The sequence below is a fragment of the Balaenoptera musculus genome, chromosome 5, assembly GCF_009873245.2.
Source record: "Balaenoptera musculus isolate JJ_BM4_2016_0621 chromosome 5, mBalMus1.pri.v3, whole genome shotgun sequence".
In the NCBI taxonomy this organism is placed as follows: Eukaryota; Metazoa; Chordata; class Mammalia; order Artiodactyla; family Balaenopteridae; genus Balaenoptera; species Balaenoptera musculus.
In genome coordinates, this window is record NC_045789.1 from 119,683,821 (window position 1) to 119,708,063 (window position 24,243).

Consider the following 24,243-nt stretch of genomic DNA (forward strand, 5'->3'; position numbering starts at 1 on the left):
TTTCTGTAGGAGCCAATGTGTGCAGAGGCCTTGCACCTGACGCGTAGGATTGGCTTTCCCAGCATAGAACTGCTGTGGGGACACACCTTGGCACTTGTGTGGAGAAGCGCTGCACACACCACCACTCAAATGTTTGTTCTTATAGTAGACTTTTCTAGTTGATTTCAGTTGGGAAAGTAAGTTGGCTTTTATTACATCCTCATAACCAAGAACAGAAGTCATGCAATATTGTTTTACATTTATGTAGCATCTTCCAAATTGCAACCAAGGGATTTTTTTTATTGGTCAACAAACATTTTAAAAATACCCATTGAATAAACATTAGAAGAAATACAAAAATGCCCCACCTTTGACTGTTAGTTCAGCGTTGGCACTCCAAAAAACTTCTTCCTTATTCTTTAATCATGGAAGAGCAATTTTAAGTTTAAAAAGTTTTGAGATTCCATGTAAAAAGCAAGATTTTGAAATTATTTAAAATGGAAGCAACTCATTGAATTGTTTCATGGTTTTTGTATGCATGTATTTGTATGAACAAAAACTAAAGTACATCTTCAATGATATTCTAAAACAAAAAATAAAAATTTAATTTACCACAAATTTTGAAGCTTATATTAAGAGATTCTATGTCATAAGAGAGTAAACAGGGAGAAATAATTAGTAGGCTTATTTCATTCATGTATACATATAATTTCTAGATACTGATATAATCTCTCTATTCCCTCTAAAAGAAGCAACATCCTCTTCTAAAGAAATAGACATTATACAATAATTCTACTTTACCATGAAATTCTTCATTGATAAGAAGTTTTTCTTTTCTTTTCTGAATGTTTTCCCTCCTAACAGAGATATCTACAATAGAACACTAAATTTACTTATATTGAAATCATTACCATCATCTCATGAATTCTTTGTTATCAAATTTATTGGATTAACAATTGTGTTCTCTTTATATAATACTCATGGCACATCCACAGTCTATTGAGAGCTGTTCTATTATAATAGTAGTAGTAGTGCCAGGAACAACCAGTTCAGAGCACCTCCTGAATTGTAGTTTCCAACTATGTAATTTTCCAACTGAATTTAATATTATAATTAGAATTCAGCAATTGATAACATCATGGAAGCTTTTTCATTTAAAAACTAGAACAATCTCACTCATAAAAGTGAGATTTAGTAATCATACTAAGAGTCATATTCAGTAATCATACTAAGAATGAAAAAATCTGAACTGCCTTAAAAAGGAGCCACCTTTCTGGGATTGTAACTGAGCAATATTCAATATTAGGAAGCAGGAGCAATGTTTGATATTAGGAAGCATTTTTCTAAGAAAGTCATATTAGGAAATACATAGCTACAGTGTGAATGATGAAAGAGAAAAATACAGGAGGACAAAAATATTTTGTCTTATTTTGATAAATATTAATAAGCAGGAACATTCACTAAGAAAAATATCAACTTGAAAATAAATGAGAAAATGCAATGGGTACTTAGGCAAGGGAAGAAAACAGCTAACTTTGTTTACTGTTAAATATAAAGCATAAATATGATGGTGCTGAAGGATAATTTTACAGTACACACATAGCAAATATATGTTATTTCATACAGTAAATCACATTTCTCTTATATTATAGCATTGAGTGACATCATGAATCTCTCTTCAAAATGCTGAATTTTTCAAAAACCCTTAGTGTTGCCCCTCAACCCTGCCCCTAGTCACAGGCAAAGAGGGTTCTGCTTTGGGCTCTATACTTCAGAGAGTCCACATATTATAAACAAAATAAAAGAACAAATACAGTTACTAAAGAACATGTGGGCACTTCTGCACATGGGATCCAGCTCCCAGTGCCAGCAAGATGTGACCTGGAACTCCAAATATCATCTCTTATTTCTGAAACTGTTCAGACCCCAGTAAATATTTCTCATATCTTAGTCCATATGTCCATCTGAACACCAAGAAGATTTGTAGATTGTGCATTTGCTGATATCAGAAATAGGGTAACGTTTTCGTTGCGTTGGAGAGGATGTAGGTGATGGCAGTGCTTAGGTAAAAGACAGGCTAATTAATTTAAAAATTCTTTCTCCCATATAGTATGAACACAGTCAATCCTTTTATTGTTAATTTTTATTTTATATTGGAGTAGAGTTGATTAACAATGTTGTGTTAGTTTCAGTGTATAGCAAAGTGATTCAATTATACATATACATGTATCTATTCTTTTTCAAATTCTTTTCCCACTTAGGTTATTACAGAGTATTGAGCAGCATTCCCTGTGCTATACAGTAGGTCCTTGTTGGTTATCTACTTTAAATATAGCAGTGTGTACATGTCAATCCTAAACTCCCAATCTGTCCCTCCCCCCACCCACCCTTCCCCCAAGGTAACTATAAATTCATACTCTAAGTCAGTGAATCTGTTTCTGTTTTGTAAATAAGCTCATTTGTATCAGTTTTTTTTTTTTAGATTCTGCATATAAGTGATATCATATGATATTTGTCTTTCTCTGTCTGACTTCTTCACTTAGTATGATAATCTCCAGGTCCATCCATGTTGGTTCAAATGGGATTATTTCATTCTTTTTAATGGCTAAGTAATATTCCATTGTATATATGTACCATATCTTCTTTACTCATTCATCTGTCAATGGACATTTAGGTTGCTTCCATGCACTGCAGTGAGCATTGGGGTGCATATATCCTTTTGAACCGTGGTTTTCTCTGGAAATATGCCCAGGAATGGGATTGCTGGATCATGTGGTAGCTCTATTTTTAGTTTCATAAGGAACCTCCATACTTTTCTCCATAGTGACTGTACCAATTTATATTCCCACCAACAGTGTAGGAGGTTTCCCTTCTCTTCACACCCTCTCCAGCATTTATTGTTTGTAGACTTTTTGATAGTGGCCATTCTGACTGGTGTGAGGTGATATCTCATTGTAGTTTTGATTTGTATTTCTCTAATAATTAGTGATGTTGAGCATCTTTTCTTGTGCCTCTTGGCCATCTGTATGTCTTCTTTGGAGAAATGTTTATTTAGGTCTTCTGCCCATTTTTGGATTGGGTTGTCTGTTTGTTTGTTTGATATTGAGCTGCATAAGCTGTTTGTATATTTTAGAGATCAATCCCTTGTTGGTCACATCATTTGCAAGTATTTTCTCCCATTCTGTGGGTTGTCTTTTCGTTTTGTTTATGATTTTCTTTGCTGTACAAAAACTTTGAAGTTTAATTAGGTCCCATTTGCTTATTTCTGTTTTTATTTCCATTAGTCTAGGAGATGGATCAAAAAAGATATTGCTGCAATTTATGTCAAAGAGTGTTCTACCTATGTTTTCCTCTGAGAGTTTTATATTATCTAGTCTTACATTTAGGTCTTTAGTCCATTTTGAGTTTATTTTTCTGTATGGTTTAAGAGAATGTTCTGATTGCATTCTTTTACATGTAGCTGTCCAGTTTTCTCAGCACCACTTATTGAAGAGACTGTCTTTTCTCTATTGTATATTCTTGCCTCCTTTGTCATAGATTAATTGACCATAGGTGTGTGGGTTTATTTCTGGGCTTTCTATCCTGTTCCATTTATCTATATTTCTGTTTTTGTGCCACTACCATACTGTTTTGATGACTGTAGCTTTGTGGTATAATCTGAAATCAGGGAGCCTAATTCCTCCAGCTCAGTTTTTCTTTCTCAGGATTGTGTTGGCTATTCAGGGTCTTTTGTGTCTCCATAAAAATTTTTAAATTTTAAGATTTTTTTTGTTCCAGTTCAGTGAAAGATGCCATTGGTAATTTGATAGGGATTGCATTGAATCTGTAGATTGACTTGGATAGTATAGTCATTTTGACAATATTGATTCTTCCAATCCAAGAACATGGTATATCTTTCAATTTGTTTCTGTCATCTTCGATTTCTTTCATCAGCCTCTCATAGTTTTCAGGGTACAGGTCTTTTGTCTCCTTAGGTAGGTTTATTCCTAGGTATTTTATTCTTTTTTATTCTTTGTTGTTAGTGTATAGAAATGCAAGAGATTTCTGTGTATTTATCTTGTATCCTGCAGCTTTACTGAATTCATTGATGAACTGTAGTAGTTTTCTGGTAGCATCTTTAGGATTTTCTATGTATATATAGTATCATGTCATCTGGAAACATTAACATTTTTACTTCTTCTTTTCCAATTTGGATTCCCTTTATTGCTTTTTCTTCTCTGATTGCTGTGGCTAGGACTTCCAAAACTATGTTGAATAAAAGTGGCACGAGTGGACATCCTTGTCTTATTCCTGATCTTAGAGGAAATATTTTCAGCTTTTCACCTTTTAGTATGATGTGAGCTGTAGGTTTGTCATATATGGCCTATATTATGTTGTGGTATGTTCCCTCTGTGCCCACTTTCTGGAGAGATTTTATCATAAATTCATGTTGAATTTTGTCAAAAGCTTTTCCTGCATCTGTTGAGATGATCATATTATTTATTTATTTATTTATTTATTATTATTATTTTTTGGCTGAATTGGGTCTTCATTGCCGTACGCAGGCTTTCTCTAGTTGTGGCGAGTTGGGGCTACTCTTTGTTGTAGTGTGCAGGCTTCTCATTCTGGTGGCCTCTCTTGTTGCAGAGCATGGGCTCTACGTGTGTGGGCTTCAGTAGTTGCAGCATGCGGGCTCTATTAGTAGTTGTGGCTCATGAGCTCTAAAGCGCAGGCTCAGTAGTTGTGGTGCATGGGCTTAGTTCCTCCACGGCATGTGGGCTCTTACTGGACCAGGGCTTGAACCCATGCCCCTGCATTGGCAGGCAGATTCTTAACCACTGCACCACCAGGGAAGTCCCAATCATATGATTTTTATTTTTCAATTTGTTGATATGGTGTATCACACTGATTGATTTGTGGAAGTTAAAAAATCCTTGAATCCCTGAGATAAATCCCATTTGATTATGGTTTACAATCCTTTTAATGTATTATTGGATTCAGTTTGTTAGTATCTTGTTGAGGGTTTTTGCGTCTATGTTCATCAGTGATATTGGCCTGTAATTTTCTTTTTTGTGTGTTATCTTTGTCTGTTTTGGGTATTAAGGTGATGGTGGCCTCATAGAATGAGTTTGGGAGTGTTCCTTCCTCTACAATTTTTTGGAATAGTTTCAGAAGGATAGGTGTTAACTCTTCTCTAAATATTTGGTAGAATTCCCCCATGAAGCTATCGGGTCCTAGACTTTTGTTTGTTGGGAGTTTTAAATCACAGTTTCAACATTTCAGTACTTGTTTTTGGTCTGTTCATATTTTCTATTTCCTCCTGGTTCAGTCTTGGGAGATTGTACCTTTCTAGGAATTTGTCCATTTCTCCTAGATTGTCCATTTTAGTGGCATATAGTTGCTTGTAGTAGTAGTCTCTTATGATCCTTTTGCATTTCTGTGGTGTCCATTGTAACTTCTCCTTTTTCATTTCTAATTCTATTGATCTGAGCCCTCTCCCTCTTTTTCTTGCTGAGTCTCACTAAAGGTTTATCAATTTTGTTTATCTTTTCGAAGAATCAGCTTTTAGTTTCGTTGATCTTTTCTATTGCTTTCTTCATCTCTATTTCACTTATTTCTGCTCTGATCTTTACGATTTCTTTCCTTCTACTAACTTTGGGTGTGGTTTGTTATTCCTTCTCTAGTTGCTTTAGGTGTAAGTTTAAGTTGTTTATTTAAAATTTTTCTTGTTTCCCGAGGTAAGATTATATTGCTATAAACTTCCCTCTTAGAACAGCTTTTGCTGCATCCCATAGGTTTTGAATCATCGTTCTTTCGTGTTCATTTGCCTCTAGGAATTTTTAAATTTCCTCTTTGATTTCTTCAGTGATCCATTGGGTTTTTAGTAGCATATTGTTTAGCCTCCACGTGTATGTGTTTCTTACAGTTTTTTTTTTCTTGTAGTTGATTTCTAATCTTATAGTGTTGTGGTCAGAAAAGATGCTTCATATGATTTCAATTTTCTTAAATATACCGAGGCTTGATTTGTGACCCAAGATGTGATCTATCCTGGAGAATGTTCCATGTGCACTTGAGAAGAATGTGTATTCTGCTCCTTCTGGATGGAATGCTTTATAAATATCAATTAAACCCATCTGGTCTAATGTGTCATTTAAGGCCTGTGTTTCCTTGATTTTCTGTCTGGATGATCTGTCCATTGATGAAAGTTGGTTGTTAAAGTCCCCCACTATTACTGTGTTACTGTAGATTTCTCCTTTTATGGCTGTTAGTATTTGCCTTATATATTGAGGTGCTCCTATGATGGGTGTGTTTATAGTTATAAGTGTTATATCTTCTTCTTGGCTTTATCCTTTGATCATTATGTAGTGTCTCTTGTAACAGTCTTTATTTTAAAGTCTTTTTAGTCAATTCTTGAATAATGAAGTACCATTTTCTAGTAGTGTCAAGCATCTGTCCTAACTTTTCTGTGTGTTTCAATTTGTGGTTTTGCAACTACTCATGAATTAGCAGAGAACTCATATCAGCTGCAGATGGTGGCTGAAGAACAGTTTGTAGTACTCTACAAATCATTTTACTGTTAAATTTAAATATATGTGGAACTAGATATAAAATACATGAAGCATAAAATCCTTTAAATGGCAACTAGATGAACATTGAACTCTAAAATTGTGAGTAGTGTTACTTTAATAAAAATGTTTAATAAAATTTAAGTAAATTTTCAAAATAAATTTTCAAAATAATGTCAGCTTTATTTAAATAATTTTGTGTTAGTTTTTATTATTTAGATAATTTTAATTTTTAATACTCTAAAAGAAAAAAGTTTTTAAAAATACATATAAATGCTTTAATGTTTCACTGAAACACAATAAACATTCAGAAAGTACACATAGTGTAGTTCTGTGAATTTTAATAAACTGCACAGCCAAATAGCCAGTATCTAGATGAAGAAAGAGAACACTGTCTGCAACTACGAGTTGCATAATGCTTTCTTCCAGTCACTATCCCCTTCCCAAGATTACCATTATTACGTCATTACAATCCCTTCATCTTTTACATAGAACATATAATATCAATAATTATGAGAGTAATATTCCCTCATCTTCACAGGTGCCACCAAGACTCAAGAGGAGGGGATTATATGGGGCATATGTGCCAGGGAGTGGAAGTCATGGAGAGCATCTTAGAATTTTGCCCACTATAGTAGGCTATCCATTTTCAGATGCTATCTATTTTATAGAAATATATAATAAATATTTATATTTTAAACTAAGTTCCTCAAGATCAGACACATAATGGGTCATAAAGCTGAGGCCGGAATGCAAGTATTCTAGCACAAGGTCCAGTGATCTTTCTAGTATATTAAGCTAGGCTCACCCTGTTAATTGTCTTCCAAATGTCTTTCTGTTTGTCTATTTATTAACACATTTTAAATATGGCAACTGTCACTAACAGTTTTAGGAGTATGGGGATTTTCTTTAAAAAACAATTGTGTAGACCTTCCACGTTAGAGAGCTAATACTTCTATTTAATCAGGCTGAAGTTAATAATCACAATTCATACTGAATAACAGATATTGTTAAATAACTCTGCACTTTCAACTACTCAGAGACCCAGAAAATCCAGGTTGGGCACTGCTCTAAATGGCATCTGTCCTTTAGAGAGTAAAATGGATTCACATCTCTTGTTTTAGTCTGAATTCATGTGGCTTTTAGTGTTTGTCCCCCATGAATTAAAGGATCTCAGATGCTATGCCTCCTCAAAAATAGTTTTTTAGCAATCATGACAAATAATCTTCTCCTATTTAAAATATTATAGGACAATTATCTATAACATTTTATACAAGACACATGGACTGACAGGCTTGCAAAATGTGGCCTGAGCAATGTCCTACCTAATGCAGGCTCCAGTTGATGAATATAAGAATGGGTGTTTGCTTACTGCAGAGGTTAGAATCAGATGCTCTAAGTGGCGCTTCCAGCCTCATTCTGCAAGAACCTACCCAACAGGAGACTTGAGGCACTGCCGAGACCGCTGGAACCAACTCTTTCATCCCACACAAGTTCCCAGCCATTCTTGTCTGCCAAAATAAGAAGGTAATAATTGGGGTAGGAGACTGGCAGCCAAGCCCAGAGAATTCATAACAGGTTCACTCTGCCAAGATGCGAAATATGCTGAGATATCTCAGATGCTCCCTGAAGTAGCCTCGGAAAACGCTATTCACTTACCCTCATCTAGAAACCACAGCTTCTTCTTGTAGAAAGTTCTGTGGCTGAAGCTGGCAGTGGTTAAGTTTCCACACAGCAAATAGAGTAAATAAATGCAATATTTGCTTTTTTAAAAGTTAACTAAAACTGCTGATTTCCAGCTGCGGGTAGAAAAATATAATTGTCAAGATTTCCCTAGGAAAATTGAGATTCTTGTATTTCATGAAATCGATAGTGTTAATCTAGTTAAAAGTATTAACCAACACACCGAAAGCATCAGAGTAGGCATAAAAGAGGTCTTTTTGAAAATAAGTAAAGCATTGTTGAAGAATTATGGCTCTTCTTCCCATTGATTTCCATTCTCTGCAATAACCAGAGACTTCTAGAGTTGGAAGGAATCTTAGGGATCATTTAGGCCTCCTGTGGCCCTTTTTCTGAGCAAGAAAAAGAGATCCAGAGATGTAAGATAACTTACTCAAATTCACAGCACTAGGTCCTGGTAAATTCAGAGCTAGGGCTTAATTCTGGTATCACCAAATCAGCATCAGGGCATAGGTACGCTCTTTTCAAATAATGTCCTGCCATCAGTCCAACTGAGGACCCCACCCTCTGCCCACCATGTGTCCCTTTACAGTGAACAGCTAACACTTGAACACTTGAAACTACTTGTTCTCCTCTGTGGCTCAAACACAACTTCCCTTGTAATCTAAACTCCAGTCCCCCTCTTTCACTCTCTCAGTAGATGCCAAAGCCAAGGTGACATAAAGTTTCTCTTTCCTTAACAAACTGTGTTTTATCAAGAGCGGCCACAGCCCTGCTGGTTCTGATGTCAGCAGCTCCAGCATTCTGGGGAACCTTCTGAGCTTCTGCCAAGAACCCTCAAGATCTGTCAAAATTGTATCTCCTTTAGAACGAGTTCTGAAAACATCCCAGGTCTTCTGAACAAATTTCCCAACAGTTTAATTCCCCACAAGATAACAAGTCTTCCAGATAATTTCTCTGTAGCTCTATTTCACATTAAATGTTGCCATTACTTCTTGCTTCAATCCCATTGTTTTTCGTTTTACATGAACCCTTTTAGTTCTTCCCCTCACTACTATCTAATTATCTTTCTTTCTTTGAGATTCCCACCAGTTTAATATAATGAGGTCCAACTTTTTTCTGCTCTGAAACACCATTGGTCCCAGTGGGAATTCTTAACCTGAGATTTCAGGAGACCTAGCAACTGTTAGAAATTTTATACAAAACAATTTGTATATGTGCATATTTGCTTTTATCTAAAGAATTAATCACAGCTTTAATTAGAATCTCAAAAGACTGATGCATAGAAAAAGGTTGAGATTGATTATTCTATGAAATCAGACCCACACAAGGCACTCACTTCTTGCCTCTGTGACTCTTTTTGTCCCTCTTTCCATTAGTTACAGCCCCTCCCATTCCCCGCTGCCCACACACCTCAAGTACTCATCAGCCTGTAGCATGGAATACACATGGCCCTCATTTCTCTGTGGCATATGTAAGCATCAAAAAGGATCACTGCTAGTTTAGCCCGAAACTATGTGTTAATGATTCACTGTAGGATGATTATGACTAAAAGGGACACTCTCTACAGGCCAATACTCTTTGGTTGATAAGTAAAGTCAGGTGATGGATCACAGACTGAATGCATTCTGGGAGGAGGCACTATCTTGGTTGTTATGCATTTTGCAAATAGTCAATGTAATACTGCTAAAATTAGAGACCAGAAATAGCTCTCAAATATACATTCATTAGTGTAGAACTACAATGCTCAATGCACAAATTTAAGATGGAATGCGGGGGAGGGGAGGGAGGGGAGGAGGGGAGCCTGGGTTACTCAAAAAAGACTTGAGTTGCAGCCATAGGAGCACAGTGCCAAATCTAGCCAGGGGAATAAACATGCTGCTTTTCTGGTGAAGTATTTCCCAGTTGTGTGCTGTTCTTAGGGAATGATATGCTGGCTATAACGTATGCAGTTCTAATTAACTTTCAAAGCAATTTTCAGAAAGCAGCAAACTGAGGAAAGATTGTATATGAGCTGGAACTTTGCTTATTTATTACTTTGATGAATGTAAAGACAGATACTATATTTCCCCAGTAGAAATTATTATCAACACTGTATCAATATAATATTGAATGACATCCCAGCCAAAGGCCTCTTTTTATTTACTTCAGAGTGAAAATAAGAAAAGCATGAATAACCTGTTAATATATCCATGACTGATTAGTTGCCTGGTATTCAGGAAACCAGTTATGAATATCAGCTTCTGCTGTAACAAAATGTTCCAAATTTATTGCTTCAGTATGAAACCAATGTAATGAATCACATGCCTTACATGGACAAATGTCAGAAAATAAAGGTGGTTTCAATACATTGTTATTACTAGAAGAATAATTTGAACAAACACTCCAAGTTTTGAATGTTTCTGGTAGGTGAGAAACTTTGAATATGTGCAACTCTTTAAATGAGGTTCAAGGTCACCTTACAACAACGGGCTGTAATCGATATTCTGGGCATTTGTAGTTCTCCACGATGCTACACCAAAATAGAAGTTACAATGACTTTTCACTATGTGTTGCCAAATGCCGGACATTGAACATTGCTATTAGAAGCAAAGTTGGGATCTCAGTACGTTTTTAAGGAGACCGTGGTATCCATTTTGTGATATTTAGGGCAGAAATTTAATTTTGGGTGTTGTTATCTGACTCTGTCTAGTCAGCAAAATAAATATGCAGTTGATTTATGAAAGATTAAAAAAAACCCTTAATGGGCATTGCATGATTTCTTCAAACAATAAATGGATTTGAATGTAGGCTAAATTCAGAGACCATATTTTGCACCATTTCAATGGCTACAATTCCATGGTAGGCATGGGGAAAAAGATCTATTTTGCTACTACAGATAGTGTCTACCCTGAGGTATTGAGTTACCATGCAATGATGAATATTTCTAAGACCTTGAGCTTTACTGAACATCTGCTTTTCACAACCACATTTTAAGGGGAAAAAAATCTAAGAGACTGAAAAAACATACAAAATCCCCAGGACAGGAGAATTTTCCTTCTCATCTCTTCCATAAACCAGGACCAGATTCCAAATTGAAACCACTGATCACATGAGGACATTTTCAAAGGTGTTGCTTTGCATCGGTCTTTTGTGAAGCACAATTTGGGGGCGAAGGTGAGTGTGGTTTGGAGAACACCCTGTAACAATCAGAGTTCCCAAAACAGAGCAGAGGGAGGCCAAAGGGATCAGACAAATAAACTCCTCTCCCTCTCTTCAGGGGTCAAGCAGATCCTGTTTCATGTCTAAGATGTACACACTGAGTTCTTAGTCTCTTGCTATATAAGGTGGTAAAAGAGTTGGAGTCACCTACACAGAAAAATCTGCAGACACAACATTGGCTTTCAGTCGAGTAAAAGATGTGACAGCCAGCCTGCCCTTCCATGGATGAAAAAAATGCATGCCCAGTCTTACCATAAAGTCAAGGGACTTTCCCCCTTTCACAGATTATGTAACACTTTCCTGAAAAGTGGGGTACACTGCCGATTTCATGTAGTGATGAGATGAAAGCCCATCCAGTGATTCCTGTAGACATGAGCTGCTCACATAGCTCTCCTTCACTATGCAGTAAAAAAGAACCCTGCCTGAGTTATCACTGAAAATATTTTCCCCTTAGATATAAATTTCTTGAGTCACCTATTCTGAAAGGTCTGTCATGTTTTATATGTCCAAGAGATTTCACTGAGCAAAAATTTAATGATTTGAGACAGATACAGCTACTAATATAAAATCAGAGTAACATTCTATTACCTGTTTACTTCATGTTCAGTTAGGAACACAATTATATCTAAATTCTAATATTATAATAGTGATATAGTCATATCAGTTGTGGGATAGTGACTCCCCAAAAAAGCCAGAAGAATGAAGACTCATAGAACTGCTAAAATGGTTTGGTGGCCTTCAGTTTTAGAGAAGAGGGAAAAGATGTTTGCCAGAAGCCTCAGGGCTTTCTCCTCCATCATCGATTTCCCCTTTCTACTGGAACTTTCCCATGAATATGCAGCCATGTTCTGGGGACTTCCTGTTATTTAAAAAATGATAACAGCTCCCTTCCAACCCCTTTATTTCCCCTTAAGCACCACCATATTCCTCTGCTACCTTCACAGCAAAACCTCTAGAAAGAGTTGTCTGTAGAGGTTGTCCTGACTGTCTCATCTCAGCATCTCCCCCCCACTCTGCACTCACACATCACTTCCAGCCCCGCTGCGGAGGCTGTTCTTGTCATGTCCTCAGGGGTCTTCATGTCGCTGCCACCTGGCTTCTATCCTTCTCTATGATTTATGTAAGAGCAAAATGGATATGTATTAAGAATCATTTTGTAGCTATCTTTTCATTGCCTGCTATTTATATGACAAAAAGAATTGAAAAAAATCTTCAAGGGTTGACTGTATGTTGAACACTGTTATAGACATCAAAAGAATACTAAAAATAATTTTCCCAGTGAGTTTTCTTCTATTTAAAAAGACAAAATAGGGACACCTACTAAAATATAAGAGCAATTACCAATTATATCCACAAAAGTAAAAGGATAAAAACAATACAGTTAATGTGTGTTCAAGTCAAATAGAATAAAGGATTAAATGGAAGTACAAAGGAAGCCAGTAAGCTCAAGCAGTCTTTCTGAAACAATTGACTTTTGACCAGGAGTAGAAGGAAGTAGTAAAAGGGAAGAAAATAAACTCCTTTACTAAACACCTGATATTAAATTCCAAATAGTATACTATTCTATTTCCATTCAACTGATTCCCATATTTTCCTTAGGATTCAGCCTAAACAGCTAAAGCCTGTCTGAATCCTTCCCTGCCACTAAGCCTCATACCTTCTCTATTGCTTCACTGTATATACTACATTATATTCACCTCGTAATGTGTCTGTCTCCCCCATTGGTCTGTAAGCTCTTTTTCCTCCTTTACCCATAGTGACAACCAAGCAGCAACTGGCATTTTTTTTTTTTTTGGCCATGCCATGCACTATGTGGGATCTTAATTCCCCAACCAGGGGTCAAACCCATGCCCCCTGCAGTGGAAGAGAAGAGCCTTAACCACTGGACCACCAGAGAAGTCCCCCTTTTTTAAAAAATTTTTATTAAAATTTTTTTTTTGCAACTGGCATTTAGCAGCTGACCAACAACTGCTTGTTGTATGACTCTTAATGCCCACAACAGCCCTGAGATGAAATCGTTATTAATGATAAATATCCTTATTAATGTTACAGAGAAGAAAACAGAGAACCCGAGAGGTTAAAGAGATCCTAACTCTTACGAAGCTGAATTTATGACTTTATGTCTTTATGTCAACCCCAAGGCTTCGGACCTAAAGCCCAAGCCTAGTTTACCATCCCATGTTGTCATCTCAGCAAGTGTTGCTCGAAAATAGCAGGCAACTAATTCCAGGGATATAGGCAGGAAATAGTAAATGGAACGTGAGAGTCAGACATCAGAGTGATTTGTTTAAAGCACAGGGGCCCTGTCGAAAAATCATGGAAACTGTTGCTTCTTCTCATGTTTTGCCATAAGCATTATGTTCTCGCACTCTCTGCCTTCTTTCTGGGTTACCTCAGTAACCTCCATAAATTCAGTTGTCATCTGTGTACTGATGATTCCAAACCACATACCTCTAGTTCAGACTGCTTTCGTGAGGCTCTGAACCATATCCGTCAGCCCCTAGACATGTCCCTGGATGCCTCTGTATATAGGCCACTTAACCTGATGGGGAAGCTTAAGAGTCTCCATATATATATATTTAACACTCAACAAATGCCATTTCTTTATTATTAATATCAAAAATATGGAATGCTTCACGAATTTGCGTGTCATGCTTGCGCAGGGGCCATGCTAATCATCTCTGTATCGTTCCAATTTTAGTATATGTGTTTCCGAAGCAAGCACGCCATATATTTTTAAAGCCTATCGCATTTAAAAACTTAGACTAGATCAGTGTGTTCCTGAGGAAATTATTGGGATGGATGATGCATGTTACAGAAGTCAGTTTTGTTTGTATAGAGACACTTCATATGTTACTAAAATCCCACCCTAATTTTTCCCAGCTTAATTTTCAGGACATCTCACGTTCAGCTGTGTGGTCTAATCACATCTAACTACTTATCTTCCCTGACCGCGCCCACACTTCTATGTTCCAATGCTCCTGCCACGTTGTCTACGTAGATGATACACCGCTCATCCTCATTCTATCAGTCAGGTTCCAGCAGAAAAATGGAAACTGCACTAAGGTGTTGCAGTAGAGGGATTTAGTATAGAGATCAGCTTACACATGCTCTGAAGGCCTAAAAGAGCACCAAGAGGATACTGAGGTCATCCAGAAGTGATAACTGCAGAGACAGCTCCAACTAGGTCTAAGGGAACAAAAGGGCAGAGATTGGGAGTATTAGAGCCAAGGAGCCTGAGGGAGAGATTATCATAGAGTTGATACTCAGACCTCTGGCGGGGGGGGGAGCCACCTGGCTGCCGCCGGAACTGCAGGAACTGAGACACGGGGCCTGTGGAGCCAGAGCGCGGAACCCTGGGGAGCAGGTACCAAGCAGCTGCTGGCGGTGCCTCTGCGGGATAGGATGTGGTTGGTGCCCAAGGCCTGTTAGAAACGGGAGGTTGGAACTTATGCTTACTCAGCTTGCGTTCCAAACGTCAGTCTGTCAGAAGCCAGTGCCTGACCTGGAAGCCCTACACAGTGGGTACAACATTTCCTATCCCTGTGTCCCTCCTGTGCAGTCTATTCCACCCACCACTGCCAAAATGCTCTCCCTAACAACACCACACTAAACATAATCTCTGCGTTCTCAAATCCCTATCATCATTCCTCACTGACTAATGTTTTAAATATATCCTCCTCTCTCTGGTGTTGAAGGCCTTCTAGTGTTCTAGCCCTTTTTCACTGCTTCCCTAAGTGCCTTTTATGCTCCCACAGGACCTAGCTCTTGCTTAGAAATGCACCAAATTTTCTATCTTCAACATCTAATAGGCCACAAATCTCTGCCTCATCTTGCCTCTGAATTTATTTTTAAATAGTAATATGCATATATGCAAAAGTCACCTTGACTTTCATTTGCAAAGCGTCACAACCAGAGTGAATGAGGTAGCTGCTGCAGAATAAAAACTTTGCATAGTTTCAATGAAAATAAGGGGCCTAATTTTAGCCAATTAAAACTTAAGTGACAACTAAATGTGTAACTAAGCTGAAAGAATTGAACTCTGTCAATGCACAAGTTTTACACCTTTTCTGATTTTCACCTATATGGTAGACTGGTTAGAAGGGATAATTTCTAAATTCTCAGCAATTCAGCAACTAAGATTCTGACTTGGGCCACGTGCAGACACAGTGAGTAGAACAGGAGTTTACTGCATGTGTGAGTTGTAGCATTTCAGAAAATTCTAGAGCAACATTTTTTCCTTATTAGCCCTTTGAGTTGCAAAACTAGCTTTCAACAGGAAAAGCAAGTTTGCTACTTACCCTTGAAAGGTGTCTCTTTTATGTGTGAAAACACTAAGGTGAAAATGTCATCTATTTCACATTTCCTTGAGCTTGTGAAATCTAAAGGGATGTGAAATTTTCTTTTATTCAGATGATTCAGATTGAAGGTATAGAAATATCTCCTGCCAATGTGTATCTCCTGGTGCTACCTTATCATTTTACTTTTTAACAGACAAATATTAAATTTTTTGTTATTTCCTTTAAGGTATACAATTACAATTATTTCCCTTTATGTAAAAAAGACAAAAATTATCCTGGAATTCTGAATTTGTGATAAAAAAAAGGCAAATCTTGTCTGACAGTTAATTGCTTACAGCACTTTAAATCCAATTTCTTTGTATAAGCTCCAGATCAATTTCTAAATAATGAGAATGTAAATACAAGTAATCTTTTTAATTTACTATATATCCAAATTATGCCAGTCTGTAACTTATTCAACTTCCTAAGTCATACATTCATTTAACCTGCCTTGGGTGCCCACCTGCCACCTGCTCTATGCAGAATTCCTTATGTCATTTCTGGAACTCTTCCAACAGTTATGGGTCACAATGACAGCACACAACTCCATTGGCTGAGCACTTGTTTGCAATGATGTGCTACACATGTTGGCTAGTACTGCCACAATTTAATGCTTCGGTTCCTCCTGTACTCTTGAGTAGATGTCATCTGGTCTGAATTTTGGATCCCTTTGATGATGCATGTTAGGTAACTGTCATCTGGAGAACAGAGACATTGACCAGCCAATTAAATATTCTGAAAACCAGGAAGTTTATGTAGGTGAGGATAATTAGTCTTAAAAATAAACACAGAATAAAAAAAACCTCAGGAAGTGGAAACTAGCCAGGATCCCATCTAATAAAAATAGAGTTGAATTTTAAATTTGGGGGGGGTTAAAAAATCATTTACATAAAAGTTTTCTTGAGTTTGAGATTATGTTTTAATACTGTCTGTAAAAGCAGTGTTGACCTACTATTATTGTATTGAAACCTCTTCACTTTGAAGAAACCGAGTATTGGAAACAGTAAGTAAGTAGCTCTTGATGTCCCAAGCCCTCTCCTCAACCCGCACCAGCAGACAGTTCACAGCAGATTCTTTCTCTAAGTGCAAGTGGAGCTTCTGCTCTGGGAACATTCACCTCCCCTACTTTCCTACAATCACCCCATTGTATCATATGATGTGCTAAAACAAATGTTTTCTTGGTTCTTCATGGTAACAGCACTATCACTTCATTATTTAAAAAGAGAGAAAAGCATATTTTAAATTCTGCTTTTCCAAAATTATTCTTATTCCATATGTGATTTTTTAAACCTATCTTCAAACTATTCAAATAGAGCTAAATTACAAAAATGGGAGGGGAAATATATTTTCTTGATTTTCTCAGCAAGATTTTTTGCATGAATTATAAGCCTGAATAAATGTTTCAGCTGTATATTTTTATGTGTCCTTCCATTGAGAAATTGTATAACATAAAAAAAAAATACTCCTAATGAGAACTGTCAATGCTTTTCTTGAGTTGGAATTAGACATTTTGGTCATAGTATAGATGCTTTTTTAATGTTACACATTTGCTCTAAAAGAGCTTTTACTTTTAATAGCAGGACTAATTTGGAAATATAAGACTTGACTGAAAAAATGCCTACAAAGACATCAATAGTGCTACTTTGTAAGTGACAATTCTGGATTTTTGATGGAAAAATTGTTATAAAAGAAGTTTCATTGTGTTAATCTTATATAGTTAAAATCAAATAATGTCCAACACTTCAGGTGAATTAAATAAAAGGATTCCAAAATTATACACCGTAGTGTAAAATATTTACCATATAGAGGAAACAATAAAACCTGGGAAGATGAATAGACTAAAACTGGGACTGTGAGAAGAAAACAGCCGCTAGTCTGATTTGTAATAGATGCAAAAGCTTTACACCTGAAAATTACAATTATCATCAAGTTAAGAATTTAGCTCTACTATCCAACTGAACAGTTTCGGGAAAAAATGGAAAAAGCAGTAAGTTAAGTGTGAGAAATAGAAACATGAAAGCACTATTTTAAATAACTATCAGACAATAATAAATTAATCAAAGACCTGTCTCTTCTCTTGTTTCAAAAGAAATAAATATTAGGAGCAGAAAGTCAGACTCTGAAAAATATTTTCCTCCTGTTATTAGTATATTTAAGGATTTTATAGCCCGGCCTCATCAAAGGGCAAAAGAAGTGCCCCTGACTGCATTGGTGTTATACTAGATTACAACAGGAAACAGTTAAAGTCTTGACTCTTAGATTCAACAGCCATAGTCTCACAGTTATTCACAAATGTTAAGCAGACCTGTAAGGAAATAAGTTGAGAGATTATTTGAAAATGGTTGATGATAGTAACAATAGCTAATAGAATATTAAGTTAGGCATAAGGTCATCACTTTGAGAGCATTATCATATTTAATTCTATCAGATCAACATCAAACATAGAAGTAGATATTATTGTGACTATTTTTCAGATAAGGAAACAAATATCAACAGCTCTTCAATTTTGGATAGACATGTTATATGATTAAGATAGCTTTCAAACTAACTTTGGACTTTGAAGAGCTTATTCTGTTCTGACTGTAGAAATTTAAATTTAGACCTAATCACAGTAAGATAATATAGACCTTTTTGATAATGAGGATGACACACTTCTGTCATAATCACATACAGCAAAATGTTTATCTCTTCTTTATATAAGATGCATTTGAGAAACCACCATCAAAAGCATATCCTAGCTTTCCGGTAATTACATTAGCTAACGTTTAAGTGCTTGCCTGTTCCAGGCACTTTTCCAAGTGCTCTGCATATATTAACTCTTTTAATATATGACCACCTTATGAGGTAAGTATTTATTATCCTCATTATACTGATGGGGAAACAGAGAGATAAAGCGACATGGTCATATGGCTCATCAGTGGCAGAGCCAAGATTCAGATCTAGGCATTCTGGCTTCAGAATCTGCCTTCTTAACTATCATTTAAAACCTCTTTTTCCATTGACATTAATTTAACCTAAATAATAATATTTCCAGAGATCTCACTACTAAAAGGGATCTGTGGTTGACAATGTAAAACACACACACACACACATAATTGTGGGAATAACACTTATTCAGTCCCTTCTGTGTGTGCCAGGCTCAATGCTATACTACATAGGCTTAAATCAAAATTTCTAAGTCACAGAGTAATTTCCAAAACTCAAATGATTTTAAGAGCATCATAATCGCAGGCTGTCACACAGCATGCTTTACGTAAGCACAGTGCCTTGATCAAAGTCAGCATCTGCTACACGTGGATTGGATGCCAGATCTCTCCAACACCAAAGATGGTTTCTTCATTATACTTTGCAAAAAGTGTAAGAAGTTTTCCTATTTAAATTATTTGACGAAATAAAATGTTAAAAAATAGAATAACAAAATATTTGAAAATCAACTATACTTCACTAAAAAATATATTTGAATACATATTCAAGGCAACAGTGAAAGTTATATCACATTACATTCTCCGAAAGCAAAATGGCTAACTCCCTGCACATCTGCAAAAAATTAAATATGTACATATATATACATATGTAAATATTTATATTGAAAAGAGAAGGAACATTGCTATTTCTCTAATAGACTATTTTCCTGCATTTTTCTTACATCTATACTCAAACTACTTACTATTTCCTAAATATCCTATATCCTTGAAATTTATTTGGAATGCGTTTACATTCTTTGGCATATCCTCCCATCATGAAATCCTGTTTATACTTCAAGGACAGTTTACCTACTGCCTCTTCAGACAGTACTACACCAATTTCTCTACCATATTAAGCTGACACTATCATATGGCAATTATCCTATTGTATCATGCTTTCTATGTTTGTCTCTTACTAGACAGATTGTTCCTTAACACACAAGCCATGTTCCCTTGCTTATTTAAAAAATTACTTTATGTCAAACATGTTATCTTTGGCTTATCTTCTCCTAGAATTAAAAGTTCTGTATCATATTTTAATTATTGTAGGTTAAATTTTAAGTGTTCTAAGAACACTTTAATATAAGTTTTAGAGAATTTTGTTCATTTGCCGATTTTTAGGTCTTTGATTTCTGCTTTTGTTCTTTTTTTTTAACTTACATATGTATTTATTTAAACCTCACAAAGTATACGTTTATTCATATGCATTAAAGTTGATCATTAACACAGTATAGACTTAACCTTGGTTCTTTTTTTTTTTAACATCTTTATTAGAGTATAATTGCTTTAAAATGTTGTATTAGTTTCTGCTGTATAACAAAGTGAATCAACTATATGTATACATATATCCCCGTATCCCGTCCCTCTTGCATCTCCCTCCCACCCTCCTTATCCCACCCCTCTAGGTGATCACAAAGCACTGAGATGATCTCCCTGTGCAATGCAGCTGCTTCCCACTAGCTATCCATTTTACATTTGGTAGTGCATATATGTCAATGCCACTCTCTCACTTAGTCCCAGCTTACCATTCCCCCCTCCCCAAGTCCTCAAGTCCATTCTCTACATCTGCGTCTTTATTCCTGTCCTGCCCCTAGGTTCTTCAATAGCATTTTTTTTTAGATTCCATATATATGTGTTAGCATACAGTATTTGTTTTTCTCTTTCTGACTAACTTCACTCTGTATGACAGACTCTAGGTCCATCCACCTCATTACAAATAACTCAGTTTCATTCCTTTTCATGGCTGAGTAATATTCCATTGCATATATGTGCCACATCTTCTTTATCCATTCATCTGTTGATGGACACTTAGGTTGCTTCCATGTCCTGGCTATTGTAAATAGTGCTGCAATGAACATTCTGGTACATGACTCCTTTGAATTATGGTTTTCTCAGGGTATATGCCCAGTAGTGGGATTGCTGGGTCATATGGTAGTTCTATTTTTAGTTTTTCAAGGAACCTCCATACTGTTGTCCATAGCAGCTGTATCAATTTACATTCCCACCAGCAGTGCAACAGGGTTCCCTTTTCCCACACCCTCTCCAGCATATACTGTTTGTAGATTTTTGGATGATGGCCATTCTGACCAGTGTGAGGTGATACCTCATTGTAGTTTTGATTTGCATTTCTCTAATGATTAGTGATGTTGAGCATCCTTTCATGTGTTTGTTGGCAATCTGTATATCTTCTTTGGAGAAATGTCTATTTAGGTCTTCTGCCCATTTTTGGATTGGGTTGTTTCTTTTTTTGATATTGAGCTACAAGAGCTGCTTGTATATTTTGGAGATTAATCCTTTGTCAGTTGCTTCATTTGCAAATACTTTCTCACATTCTGAGGGTTGTCTTTTCGTCTTGTTTATGGTTTCCTTTGCTGTGCGAAAGCTTTTAAGTTTCATTGGGTCCCATTTGTTTATTTTTGTTTTTATTTCCATTTCTCTAGGAGGTGGGTCAAAAAGGATCTTACTGTGATTTATGTCATAGAATGTTCTGCCTATGTTTTCCTCTAAGAGTTTGATAGTGTCTGGTCTTACATTTAGGTCTTTAATCCATTTTGAGTTTATTTTTGTATATGGTGTTAGGGAGTGTTCTAATTTCATTCTTTTTCATGTACCTGTCCAGTTTTGCCAGCACCACTTATTGAAGAGGCTGTCTTCTCTCCACTGTATACTCTTGCCTCCTTTGTGAAAGATAAGGTGACCATATGTGCATGGGTTTATCTCTGGGCTTTCTATCCTGTTCCATTGATCTATATTTCTGTTTTTGTGCCAGTACCATACGGTCTTGATTATTGTAGCTTTCTGGTATAGTCTGAAGTCACGGAGCCTGATTCCTCAGGCTCCGTTTTTCTTTTTCAAGATTGCTTTGGCTATTTGGGGTATTTTGTGTTTCCATACAAATTGTGAAATGTTTTTCTTCTAGTTCTGTGAAAAATGTCATTGGGAGTTTGATAGGGATTGCACTGAATCTGTAGATTGCTTTGGAAAGTATAGTCATTTTCAAAATATGGACTCTTCCAATCCAAGAACATGGTATATCTCCCAATCTGTTTTTATCATCTTTAATTTCTTTCATCAGTGTCTTATAGTTTTCTGCATACAGGTTTTTTGTCTCCTTAGGTAGGTTTATTCCTAGGTATTTTATTCTTTTTGTTGCAGTGGTAAATGAGAGTGTTTCCTTAATTTCTCTTTCAGATTTTTCATCATTAGTGTGTAGGAATGCAAGAGATTTCTGTGCATTAATTTTGTATGGTGCTACTCTACCAAATTCATTGATTAGCTCTAGTAGTTTTCTGGTAGCATCTTTAGGATTCTCTATGTAGAGTATCATGTCATCTGTAAACAGTGACAGTTTTACTTCTTCTTTTCCGATTTGGATTCCTTTTATTTCTTTTTCTTCTCTGATTGCCGTGGCTAAAACTTCCAAAACTATGTTGAATAATAGTGGTGAGAGTGGGCAAACTTGTCTCGTTCCTGATCTTAGAAGAAATGGTTTCAGTTTTTCAATATTGAGAATGATGTTGGCTGTGGGTTTGTCATATATGGCTTTTATTATGTTGAGGTAAGTTCCCTCTATGCTTACTTTCGGGAGAGTTTTTTTCATAAATAGGTGTTGAATTTTGTCAAAAGCTTTTTCTACATCTATTGAGATTATCATATGGTTTTTATCCTTCAATTTGTTAATGTGGTGTATCACATTGATTGATTTGTGTATATTGAAGAATCCTTGCATTCCTGGGATAAACGCCACTTGATCATGGTGTATGATCCTTTAAATGTGCTGTTGGATTCTGTTTGCTAGTATTTTGTTGAGAATTTTTGCATCTATGTTCATCAGTGATATTGGCCTGTAGTTTTCTTTTTTTGTGACATCTTTGTCTGGTTTTGGTATCAGGGTGATCGTGGCCTTGTAGAATGAGTTTGGGAGTGTTCCTCCCTCTGCTATATTTTGGAAGAGTTTGAGAAGGATAGGTGTTAGCTCTTCTCTAAATATTTGATAGAATTCACCTTGGAAGCCATCTGGTCCTGGGCTTTTGTTTGTTGGAAGATTTTTAATCACAGTTTCAATTTCAGTGCTTGTGATTAGTCTCTTCATATTTTCTGTTTCTTCCTGGTTCAGTCTCGGAAGGTTGTGCATTTCTAAGAATTTGTCCATTTCTTCCAGGTTGTCCATTTTATTGGCATAGAGTTGCTTGTAGTAATCTCTCATGATCCTTTGTATTTCTGCAGTGTCAGTTGTTACTTCTCCTTTTTCATTTCTAATTCTGTTGATTTGAGTCTTCTCCCTTTTTTTCTGATGAGTCTGGCTAATGGTTTATCAATTTTGTTTATCTTCTCAAAGAACCAGATTTTACTTTTATTGATCTTTGCTATTATTTCCTTCATTTCTTTTTCCTTTATTTCTGATCTGATCTTTATGATTTCTTTCCTTCTGCTAACTTTGGGGTTTTTTCTTATTATTCTGTCTCTAATTGCTTTAGCTATAAGGTTAGGGTGTTTATTGAGATTTTTCTTGTTTCTTGATGTAGGATTGTATTGCTATAAACTTCCCTCTTAGAACGGCTTTCGCAGCATCCCATAGGTTTTTGGTCATCGTGTTTTCATTGTCATTTGTTTCTAGGTATTTTTTGATTTCCTCTTTGATTTCTTCAGTGATCTCTTGGTTATTTAGTAGCATATTGTTTAGCCTCCATGTGTTTGTATTTTTTACAGTTTTTTTCCTGTGATTGATATCTAGTCTCATAGTGTTGTGGTCGGAAAAAGTACTTGATACTATATCAATTTTCTTAAATTTACCAAGGCCTGCTTTGTGACCCAAGATATGGTCTGTCCTGAAGAATGTTCCATGAGCACTTGAGAAGAAAGTGTATTCTGTTGTTTTTGGATGGAATGTCCTATAAATATCAATTAAGTCCATGTTGTTTAATGTGTCATTTAAAGCTTGTGGTTCATTATTTATTTTCATTTTGGATGATCTGTCCATTGGTGAAAGATCATCATGTATTGAAATGCTCCTATGTTGGGTGCAAAAATATTTACAATTGTTATGTCTTCTTCTTGGATTGATCCCTTGAGCATTATGTAGTGTCCTTCTTTGTCTCTTGCAATAGTCTTTATTTTAAAGTCTATTTTGTCTGATATGAGAATTGCTACTCCAGTGTGCTTTTGTTCTTACCTTCAATAACTATTCCAGTTTTTGGTCTTTTCTTACTGCCAATTTTTATCTCTACATTTATTTACCTAGAAATATTTCTTTCTCTCATCCATCTGCCTTCTTATCTTATTCATCATTCAGCAATACTTATTAAGTAAAATTATGAAAACAGTAGTAATGAGTCAGTGATCCTTGCCTTCATACAGCTTATATTTTTACTCTGTGATTTCTTGCATGGCTTTCTGCTCCAATATCTTCTGTTATCCTATTAAGAGTACTAAATAATTTCATAACATTTTCTTTGGTTCTTATATTGAAATGTTTTCAAAGATATGAATTTCTTCTGATTGATCAGAGAAACACTCTATTACCTTTATGCAAGT

At 36.0% G+C, this 24,243-nt stretch overlaps 1 non-coding gene across 1 annotated transcript; it reads right to left on the bottom strand.

Annotated features, from left to right (window-relative positions):
- Positions 1-14,023: 14,023 nt before the first annotated feature.
- On the bottom strand, positions 14,024-14,130 carry LOC118896238. The gene has a single exon (XR_005020144.1). It is a non-coding gene; the product is annotated as a U6 spliceosomal RNA (small nuclear RNA).
- Positions 14,131-24,243: the final 10,113 nt, after the last annotated feature.